This window comes from Aquarana catesbeiana, linkage group LG03, assembly GCF_042186555.1.
Source record: "Aquarana catesbeiana isolate 2022-GZ linkage group LG03, ASM4218655v1, whole genome shotgun sequence".
NCBI lineage: Eukaryota > Metazoa > Chordata > Amphibia > Anura > Ranidae > Aquarana > Aquarana catesbeiana.
This window is the reverse complement of record NC_133326.1, coordinates 103442072-103454411: the sequence shown is the minus strand read 5'-3', so window position 1 is coordinate 103454411 and position 12340 is coordinate 103442072.

The following is a 12340-nucleotide window of genomic DNA, read 5'->3' as shown; positions in this document are numbered from 1 at the left end:
CTATGGCTCCCCCTTTATCCGCTGGGCGGATAATCAAATCTTTACGTTCACATAGTGATCTTAGGCCTTTTTTGAGGTTCTTATCAATATATGTTTTTCTAACAGGTAACGCTTCTAGATCTGATAAAACTAAGTTACGAAAAACTGCAATGGATGGTGCTATGGCTCCTGGGCGGTTAAATAGTGAAGGGTTGGAAAGACCCGTATGGATATATTGGTCCGAAAGGCGTGATTGATCATTGGGCACCTGAGAAAGAAAGTATCTTTGGATACTCAGCTTCCAGACGAACTTCTAAACATCAATAAATGTATTAAATTTATTGAGGGACCTGGGAGGGACAAATTTAAGACCTTTGTTAAGGACCTGTTCTTCTTCTGTTGTCAATTGTGCGGTGCTTAAATCGAATATGCCAGTAGTAGTTAGACTCTTTTTCTTTTGGGTCCGCCTCCCCCCTCTGGTGCCTCTCCTCGCTCTGGACTTTCCGGATGTTGATTGGTACCTCTGGGAAAATCCGAGCGATGGGAAGGCCCTGGGTGACTGTAGTTGCAATTAAAGGGCGATCTATTGAAAGGGTCCTCTTCTCTATGTGTGTATCCATAGGAATTGTAGGAAGTGGTCCTGTCTTGTAAAGGTTGAAACCTATTATAGGTCTCAATTGGTGTCCTAGGAATATGTTCATACACAGGACGACTGGGTCCATAGTAGTCTCTGTGGTCTACCCAACCGCGTGGAGGTCTCCCACGTCCACCCTGTGAATGTGAACAGTTGGGAGGTCCACTGTGTTGACCTCTTTGTGTATTTCTAGCTCCTCGGCCTCTTTGGTTAGATGGATGTCGAGGGGGATAATTCTTATATGTATTGTAGTTTTTATATCGCGGAGGCCCTGGAGGGCCCTCGCGATATGGTATGTGTGACTGAGAGGTAGTGATATTCCTAGGTGGATAGGGTTCATATTGGTAAAGTTCCCTAACAGGCCCTGGTGTTTTAAGAGCTGGAAGTTCCATCCCAGAACCATCATGGCCAGATATGGCCTGAGTGTCCACAATCTTCTGCCATTTGAAGACAGAGTTGGTTTTATAATCTGTTAGATCACGGTTGTATTTCTTTTGTTTTTTTAAATTTCTGATCTTTTTCTTGATTTTCTAAATGACTCCTCAAATTGCCAGAAAGAGATGTGTAATCTGGAGTATATATCTGCACATGTTAGTGGAGACACATACACTTCTCATCCTTATTGTTCAACATATTGTTCAGCCATTTACATTTAACATGGAGCAGCTCTTCGGAGTATGACACCAGGAGATAGAGAGATTTTTCTCTCTTCTGTCTTTCCGGTTGTCCCCGCCGCTATATCTGTCACTTTCGAGCTGTAGTGGATGGAATTACCTTCCTTGCTTACAGTTCGGACGAGTGGGAGATATAAGACTGTTCTATTGGCCACAGGAGAGCATGTGACTTCCTTTGTTGCCACATGACTCTCAGGCTTCTAGTGATTGAGACGTGATTTGTCTCTCGAGATCATGTGACTATGTCAGCAGACATGTCACGTGATCATTTCCCTGTGGTTCTTCCTGTTTACTGCACAGATCCAATAAGAAGGATCGTGCAGTATGCAATACGATTGGCCATGCTAGGAATGATGCGGTCATGTGACGCACACTTCCGGGCTGTAGTGGATGGAATTACCTTCCCTGCTTACAGTCCGGATGAGTGGGAGATATAAGACTGTTCTATTAGCCACAGGAGAGCATGTGACTTCCTTTGTTGCCACATGACTCTCAGGCTTCTAGTGATTGAGACGTGATTCGTCTCTCGAGATCATGTGACTATGTCAGCAGACATGTCATGTGATCATTTCCCTGTGCTTCTTCCTGTTCACTACACAGATCCAATAAGAAGGATCGTGCAGTATGCAATACGATTGGCCATGCTAGGAATGATGTGGTCATGTGACCCACAGGGGGTTTTCATTAATAACCTGCATAATGTTTCCCGGGATACCCACACTTACAATCTGGATTTAGGCATTATGTATATGCTTTTATGACAAATGTATTGATGCATTGTAGAACTCTCTGAGTGGGCACAGATGATTACAGCACTACGGAAATCATGATCATTTGGGTTCTCCCTATCATCTTGATTGTTATTATCTTTATTCTTATTAATTCCCCATTGGTCAAGGGATACGTCCCTTCCCCGTTAGTGGGTGGCCTCTTTGGACAGTCCCAGGCAGTCAGCTGATTCCTCTTTGGCCTATCAGGAGTCGATTTGTCACATGACTCCATTGCTGGCGTTTGATTGGCCATATGATTGGCATAGTTTTTATATAAATTTGTACAGTGTAGGAGAGGAGTTTGATGCCCCTGTTGAAGTCCATGTGGATGAAACGCGTCGGGTGAGCCTTACTCTTTCCTACACTTGATTTTATTGTTTTACACGTGATCACGTTTTTATATCATTTGTTGATTATTGGTTATATCCAATAAAATACGTCATTTGATCTGCACTATTGGCATCCTATCTATCTTTTTGGGAACCGTCCATGCTCTGGAGACTTGTTTGTGGCGGAGAATTCCCCCTTGGGCTTCTGAACGGACAGTCGTGACGTGGACCACAGAGGATAGATCCCCCTCGAGATCCAGGATTTCCAGGACCAACCATCGTCCAACCATCGTCCATTAAGGATCTCAGAGCCTGTTTGATTTGGTGTCACCGGCATCCGAATCCACTCCTGCTGGTAAGCGTATTTCATCTATTCATTTCCCATGATCGTACAACTTATGATATACAAGAGAAGATTTCTACATCAGTCCAACATTCGTATTTAGCCTATGTTTGGGACTCTCTTGTATCAGATTCATAGCCATACATTGGGACTTTACTATATCTCGTCTAATATTCAATTTTTTGGTATTATGCTTCATGTGTTTCAGCTATGTATATATTGATAATGGTCACCATGTCTGATGTGCCTTTTACCATTGGTTATCATTTTTAGCGCTGCATTTCACTTTTACTTCTGTTTACAATATTGGTCATATTTTATGTAGCTGCTTTTCACATTGGGTTAGCGCAGTGTTATTTATATTTTCTAGTAGAACCAGGGCCTGGGGATTACTGAAACCTCTACCTGTCCCAGACAGGCCATGGAAGATGTTGTCCATTGTCCATGTTGTCATTGTCGAGTTGCCTCCAGCTGAGGGGCACACTGCCATCTTTGTGGTGGTAGATCGGTTATCCAAAATGGCTCATTTCATTCCGATGAAGGGTACTCCCACTGCTCCTGAAACTGCACAAACATTCATCAGAGAAGTAATTAAACTCCATGGAATTCCGGCTAATATCGTTTCTGACCGAGGAGTAGACATGTGCATTAGTTTTCCTAAGAATGCATTTTCGTCCGAATTTCAGGTATTTTTGTTATCGTTTTAACAAACGATAACAAAAGTGCAGGATCCAAAAAACGAAAGATCCGACATAAACAAATGCTTTATTTTTGTTTTCGTTGCTACAACAGTTCGATATAGATAGGAGATTTGACACGATGATGACAATAACAATCTGTGTCCATCAAACCTGTGGTCGAATGTGCCTAACCTTAACTCTGTTAGTCCAAGATTATTCTACATAAAGAGAAAAGATTCGACATAGAGAGAAAAGATTCGACGTAGGGAAGAAAAGATTCGACATAGGGGAGAAAAGATAAATAAAAATAATGATGATAATGAATGTTATTGGCTGATTGTAACGAAAGAGGAGGAGCAGTAAAATTGCTAGAACTAAGTACACACGTACTTTGGCTTATGGTGTCTGTTGAAAGTTATAAGAAGATTCGATAGAGCAGGTAAACTATATGGCGTCGTACAGTTTAGCTGCTCCATCAAATCTTCTTTGAACATTCGACAGACACCATAAGCCTTCAATGACAGATTCAACCTTAATTTGGATTTTCGGATGAATGCAATTTTTAATGAAAAACTAAATAAATAGAAACAAATTTCGGGAGTAACTATAAATTTATTTTTCGGACGAAAACGAAATTCCGAAATGAAATATTTCAGTTTGCACATGTCTACCGAGGAGGACAATTTACTTCCTGATTCTGGAGAGCCCCTGTGTAAAGCCCTAGGAATTGAACTGTCATTTTCCACCGCCTATCATCCCCAGACGAATGGCCAAACTGAGAGGACCAACCAGACTCTCGAGCAATATTTTTATTGTTTTTCTTCCTTTTCTCAGGATGATTGGCTTTCTCTGCTTCCCTTGGCTGAATTTGCCTATAATAATGCTGTCCATTCTGCCACAAAACAAAGTCCGTTTTTTGTTTCATCCATCCTTTTTGCCCAACTCCATTCCTGAAAATTCCGTACCAGCAGTCCAGGAAACAATAAATTTCTTCTCTTCCAACAACCAAATATTGCAGGAAACCATGACTAAGTCTCAAGAACGTAACAAAGAAACTTTCGACAGGAAAAGACGAGGGGAATAGCTACTTGAACCAGGTAACCTTGTATGGTTATCCACTGTAAACCTAAAATTTACTTGTCCCTCCAAGAAGTTGGGTCCTAAATTCCTGGGTCCTTTTCCTGTAAAAAGGAAAATTAATGAGGTAGCCTATGAGCTGGAACTCCCGGACTCACTCAGGATTCATCCTGTTTTTCACGTTTCCCCGTTGAAACCTTTTGTCTCCAACCCTTTACCTGAACGGAATCTGAATCCCCCGGACCCTGAAATAGTGGACGGAGAGGAAGAATTTGAAATCGAAGCCATCCTTGATTGCAGGAAGAGTAATAATTAAGCCCAATTCCTGATCAAGTGGAAAGGGTATGGCCCGGAAGAGAACTCTTGGGAGCCTGAGGAGAACATCCATGCTAAAAGCTTAATTCAATCCTTTAAGAGAACCCATCCGGTTGAGTATCCGGAGGCTGCCCCTTGGGGGGGGCAATGTCAGGAAGATCCTTCCAGTAACAGGCGTCCTGTGCGTACAGTTGTGCGATCACGCGCCTATGCGCATGCGCGGGCGCGCCCATTAGCACCAGGCGGGCTAGTTAAACCTAACTGTCACACGGGGATCTTGCTGTCTGCTCTACAGCGTTACGTGTGTTGATCCTTGAGAACCTGTTTCTGTACTAATAAGACCCGGCTTGTTCCTGATTATCCTTGTAATCTGCCTGCATCTGATCCCGGCTTGTCTCCGACCATCCCTGTCTTCTGCCTGCATCCGACCCTGGCTTGTCTGACTATTCTTCTGCCTGACCCTCTGGCTTATCCACAGTTCGCCTGGCTACTGATCTGGCTTGTCTGACTCTCCAGCCTTAGTATACTGACTTCAGTTCCAATCTGCTGTTTGGCTCCAGTCTGCTGTTTGGTTCCAGTCTGCTATCCAGCTCCAGTCTGCTGTTTGGTTCCAGTCTGCTATCCAGCTCCAGTCTGCTATCCAGTTCCAGTCTGCTGTTTGGTTCCAGTCTGCTGCACCAGTCTGCTGATCCAGCTCCTTCCAGTTTCCAGTCTACCTGCCGGCTCAGTCTAAAGTTCTACTGCACAGCACTTCCTGAGTTCCAGACCCACTTCCTGCTGTTGATCCTGCCAGGCACTCGTGCCACTCCTGACTCTTGTGCTTCCTGTATATCCTACCAGGGCCCTCGAGTCGGAGCTGCAAGAGAGGCCATGCCCTGCAAGTTGGACTCGTCCACAAGGTACCTGACAGTGTCTAATCTGCTTGCTATGTTATGTGCAAAAGTACTAATTTTTTTCATCTTGTTTGACGCCACAGTTTCCTTCAAACCCACAGGAATGGCAGACTGTGGTTTCCTAGTTTCACCACCAGTGGGATTTTCCCAATTGTAGTGGTGCTATTGATGGCATGTAAGGCTTGTAAAGATTGTACCACCACCCAACTCAGGGTCATATTACTATAATTACAAGGGGTTTTGTAGTATTGTGATATTGGCGGTGGTGTCGCCTATTATGAGTTTCTTTACCTGGATGTTGGGAAGAATGGCAGAAGCTCTGATGGAGGAGTGATCACCCAGACCGAGTTCTACAGGCGGCTACAAAATGGCACATTGCGGTTGCCACCTCCGGAGGAGAATGTGGAAGGCCTCAATTTTGTTTTTGTCGCGGATGAGGCCTTTGCTCTGGGGGAACATCTCATGAGGCCATTCCCCATGAGGAACATGACCCCAGAGCAGAGGGTTTTTAATTACCAGCTGTCATGTGCCAGAAGAGTGGTGGAGAATGCGTTTGGCATAATGGCAAGCCAGTTCCGTATCTTCCTGATGTCCATTAACCTGGCTGAATATAAACTTAACCATGTCATGTTGAGCTGCTGCATTCTCCACAACTACCTAAGGAAGAATGCAGCCAGCTATCTGACCTCAGTTTCGACTGAGGCCGACTTTGCATCATAAACATCACCGATGACGGCTCTCAAAAGTGGCCATACTGGCTTACCCCCCCAAAGCACCCGGAAAGTCAGAGAAAAATATGTTGAGTATTTCGTGGGTAGAGGGGCAATTGCTTTACAGCAAAATGTGGCGGATGACCAATAAAAGTTTTTTAAAAAACTAAACTCATATTTTATTTGAATTACAGTTTGTGTTTCTTATCTGTCTCCTAGGTTCTCAAATGGCCTTTTAATTTTGTCCATTTTCTTCAATAGTGCAAATGTAACTATTTGATCCATGAAGTGACAATCTCTTCTTCAGCTAACTATTATGTTGTGCTGTGGGTCTGCTACACACACACACAATGTTATTGTTGTTAATGTATGTAATGCATTAATGATAAAAATATTCTGCCTTTTCAACTCTTTGAATTAATTGCTTGGAGTCCCTAAACTGGCCTGATTTTGGCACATTTTACAGCACATTGTCACTGTAACTACACCAACTTTACAAATACATTGGTATTGAGCATTGAAATAAGCCACACATTGTTGAGTATAAAACATTTTACTCCAAGTACATTCACATGTGCGTATAAACGGTTTTTGAACAAACCAACATCTTGGTGTATAACATGTATTTTTGACATTAATTTGCCATTTTTGGGGCTAAAAGGTATGTTTAAAAACATAACATACACATCCCCAACTCAGGAACTTACAAAGTTCAACTTTGCTAAAGTGAAGGCCACATGAGACATTAGTATGTCAAAACTGTGTTGATCTTGCCTTCATCCAATGGGGTGATCTCACCCATCTAAAAGCCACATTTTGAAGATGCACACAAATTGGGACTCAAAATTTGGATTTCCCTCATGATCCCATGCCTAAAATGTGTGTCTTTTCCCTACATCTATTTTGCTAAAGCCACAAAACACATGTGTGTCAACATGTGCTATCTCCTATCACGGGATATCAATGTATGCATTTTGTGGGTGCAACACCTTCCTCCAAACTAAAGTAGGTGAGAGGAAAAGGTTGCACCCCCAAAACACGTCCATCGATCCCCCATCCACTTTGCCCTACAAGTGCACTTGAAAGTGCACTTGCATTGCACTTGTAGTGCAAAGTGGTTTTGCCTTTTTGAAATAAGCTCCAGTGCGTCAACATGTGCTAGCTCCCATTATGTCTCTCCGCCATTTGCTCTCCCACTGCCCCGAAAGAGAAGAGGTGGGAATACACTAATAAGAAGGACAGGGGCAGAGTTTGGCGCATGCGCAGTGTATATAGAGCATAACGAGCGGTCACTGTAATGGACGTAGGTTGCAATCTGTGAGTGGAGGATGGAAGATTTTTGTTTTCACAAAGGGACGTTGAAACAAAGGTACAATTGCAAATTGGGGCATCAGTGGTTAGTGGCTTATACTGCTTATAGATTGAGGCCTATATTGGGAAAATATGGGACATGAGAGTTTAGCCTGACATCAGGGTTTGTGTTGTGTTGTGTCTTGCAGAGAAATTGGTGGATACATTTTCTGCCCCTGACTTCCTCCCTGAGTTTATCCAGCAATACCAGGAGCTGCCATGTCTATATCAAGTAAAATGCAAGGATTACTCAAATAAAATCAAAATCAATCAACCAGGAAGAAGATGTGGAGGAGCCCAGCTTGACCCAGGTATAGCATTGTTGAACAACTAATAACTAGATGTTATTGATCCCAAATTTCTGAATTTCTGATTTAACAAAGTGGTTTCCATATCAATAGACAGTAGTGACCAAAAATGATTGGGACAAGAATGAAAAATGCTGGGGACAGAATTATAGTCTTTTCTATTTGTTAACATTCAATTTGCAACAGTCATGAGCTCTAAATTGTGTGTGATCGACGACCAAAAACCTAAAACCATGTACCATTGTCATACACATACACTGTGGCAAGCAGCCTGACAGAATCGCAGGTTCCTCCCCTCCACCCTCCAACAAAAAAGGGTCAGGAAAAACAAAAACCTGGATGATGGCATGGCTGCTTTCTCCACCATTTTACCACTGCAATTGGCTTGGCCCCGGATTCCCAGGAGTCTTTTGGATGCCTGACAGCCAATAAATTAAAAGAAATGGAGGAGGAGCAGCGCACTATGTGCAAGGAAATAATTCTTTTTAAGGCCCTAAACAAGGGGAAGAGGGGCGAAATCACCCGTAAAATGCACCTCTGCAAGTTTTAGCATCCTCCTCCACCACCTCCACCAACAACACAGCCACCCCACCTACCACAGCAGCATGGCGGACCGTGGTCAATGCAGTAACCCCCCCAACAAGGCCACTGGGCTTGGGATTATCCCCAATATCATTTCAAATTTTCTTTTTGTTTAATTTGAGTCTATTTTTTTTTTTTTTTGGGTGCAGAGAATGCATTTTTTATTTAATTTCCTTATTTGTGTGAAAGGAAGTGTTGAGAGCGATGGCCTGGGTTCGGTGTGGTCTGGCAAAAAACGCAGACTGTTGTAAGACCACAGCCTCGGGACATATATGTCATCTGCTGCTGCTCCCGATCTCTCTGAATCCTGGACCACATTGTACTCCCTATTAAATGGACTCCTCAGGTTACCAATTTTGACAGTCAAATAATTGATGTCTGCCCTGGGGTACAAACGCTTCATCAATTCCAACTGTTTCTCCATCGTTGCCTTCCTCTTGATTTTGATATGACCTTGTGCTCCCTATTGAATAAAAAATTTTGTTTTTGACAAATACTTGTGTTTTATTTCAAAAAGTAGTTTGTTTGTGAGTAGGCAGGTACATTTAAAAAAAAAATGTCAAATTAGCAAGGGACACCAACATAGTTGTATATTTCAGATTAAAAAATACAAGATAATAATGGTGTTGTGGTAACTTGACACACAAAAAAAACAAAAAAAATGATTCTGGAGATCACTAGAAATAAAAAATAAAAAAAAAAAAATATTCTGGAGATCACTAGAAAAAAATATTTAAAAAAAATATTCTGGAGATCATTAGAAAAAAAAAACATATTATTCTGGAGATCACTGGAAAAAAAAAATTATTCTGGAGATCACTAGAAAAAAAAAATATTATTCTGAAGATCACTAGAAAAAAATATATTCTGGAGATCACTAGAAAAAAATAAAAATAAAAAAATATATATTCTGGAGATCACTAGAAAAAAAAATATTATTCTGGAGATCACTAGAAAAAAAAAATATATATATATATTCTGGAGATCACTAGAAGAAAAAATTAAAACAATATATTCTGGAGATCACTAGAAAAAAAACATTATTCTGGAGATCACTAGGAAAAAAAATATATATTATTCTGCAGATCACTAGAAAAAAAAGAAATTTGTTTGTCAGAACTCTGTGAATATCACCAGCAAAGCAGCTTCATTTTTATACCATTATAAAGAAGAAGAGAATGCGCTGCATTGAGAGATTTCATAATATGCCGCGCCACGAATGTGATATCTCCATTACGAAGGCTAGTTTTACAAGACCGAGCACTTCCGTCTCGCCCTTGATTCCGAGCATGCGTGTTTGTACTTTGGACTTTTGTCCGACGGACTTGTGTACAATCGGAAAATCCGACAACACACATTTGTTGGCAGAAAATTTGAGAACATGCTAGCCAACATTTGTTGGGGTAAAGTCTGACAACAATTGTCTGATGGAGCATACACACGGTCGGATTTTCTGCAAACAGCCTGACATCCAACATTTCCCGTCGGAAAATCCGATCGTGTGTATGGGGCTTCAGGGCTTTGCTTGCAGGTGCAGTGTAGGGCCTTAGTGGGCTAAGGGTGAGATCAGAATCCAGTGAGGTGTCTTTTAGCTTAATGTGAGCTGTCAGACACATAGTTTGAGTGGAGATTTGTTACGTATTACCCTTCTGCTTTTTCTGCATCTGGCATTAGTTCCACCTCCCATTGCTTTGCAGACCATTTAATTTTAAACACCTACCTTAGAATAACAATGCCCTAAGTGCAGCCTATACTATGATGGAATGGGTAGAACCTCTATTCCAATCCTGAAATACAGATAATTGAGACAGTAAGTTAGAATTCAAATAGAACAGCTGAACCCAAAAAAGGGTTGATCTACCACATAGCCCCCTCTGACAAGCGTTCCAGTGAGGGGAGTGGTCATGCAAATACCTGGGATCAAAGATACACTGACTAAAAGTGATAAGGAAGGTCTTATTACCCAGTGCCAAATCTATTTTTTAGAGAGTTCCATACAGTCGGTGTGGAAGCAGCTGCTATATTGCTTGACATTTGGGTTCTAGGAGGTGAAATGTCAATCAGGCCTAAATTCCTCATCAGATTTGTTAGTGAGATAAGTGAGCATCTGGGTTTACTTGGGACAGTGCCAATCCTTGGACACATCTATAGCAATACTGAGCAAGTCCCTATATATACTCCAGAATGAAACAACATGTTTAAGTACTTCTGATGAGTAAGGATGGGGATGTAAACGTTGGAAAGAACAAATAAAGCAATACCCATAGTGCAATGCAAAAAATATATCTTCCTGTCTTGCCTCTTTTAAATTGCCTGTAGGTGATCTGCATGTTCTTATGAATAAGAATGCTAACACCACTACAGCAGAGATGAGCTTTGGTTTCAGGTCGGACTTGAATGGAAGTTTGACTTGAACCTAGCCTGTTCAGGTCAGCAAACTACAGATTAAACTGGCCAGATTTGCCAGTGCAGATCTCTGGTAGCTGTTTGCAAACAAACTGACAAGAAATCTGTCTTTTGGTAGTGGTAGTGCTATTAGCCCAGATTTTGTCATTTGGTGGTGGTGTTGATAGTGCAGTGGGATTACATTGTTATTCAGAAGGTCGATGTAATCTGTAGCAGATGAAAGTGTGTGTAAAACCCCAAAACTGCAACCAACATATGCCTTTTTTCGGTGGCAGTAAAAGTGTTAACTTGCATTAACACACAGTGGCTAAGTGTTTAGCACTTCCGGCTAGCAGCACTAGGGTCATTGATTTGAATTCCAACCATGGCACTACCTGCTCAGAGTTTGCATGGTCTCCCTGTGTCTGCATGGGTTTCCTCCCACATTCCAAAGACATGATGGTAGGTTAATTGGCTCCTGTTTAAATTGGTCCTAGTATGTGTGTGTATGAATGTGAATTAGGGACCTTGGATTGTAAGCTCCTTCAGGGTAGGGACTGATATGAACATACAATATACATATGTAAATCACTGTGTAAATTGACCACGCTATAAAAGTACTTACATATTCATTAAAATATTCCCTCCCCCTACTGAAAGATTTTTTTTTGTTTTTATTTTTTTGCATTGGGTACATATCTCCCATGGGGGTGCCCTGCTACCTACACCCTTTGATTTAATGAAAGATTAAAATTAGCCAGGAAAAAGATTTGGTTTCCACTGTCTTGGTCAGGGTTCGCTGCTATGGTTGGGGTTTGAGGTCTCCCCACTGAGTTTGCCAAACCTCCTGCAAAACTATATCTTGCCCGATTTACTGTTGCTGACTCTAGAGTATTAGGTACAGCAAGAATGAAATTAGGTTTTGTATTGTGATATGTGAAGGAGATTAGTGTTGTCTTTCGTTATATGTGTCTTCTCCTGGCATACTATTGCTAGTTGATTTTTCGTAGGGCACAAAATAGTGATCTCCTGTTAAAAGGCTCATGGAGAACTCATACAAGTATTTCAGGAGAAGAAATTAGGTTGTTGCAAGTTAGCCTTGTAGGTCCCAGTCGAAGATCCTAATCAGGATAAACATCTGTGTAGATGTGAGAGTAGTGGTTCAGATCGGCAGAGTAGCAGACCAGCAGAGATGGTCATTTAGAGTTGTCGGAAGTAAATACTAGACCACCAAGTCTTGAAGAGTTGTAAGTAACAGTCAAACATGGAGAAACAACGACAGAACATAAGGAAGTTGAGAACTCACCTCAA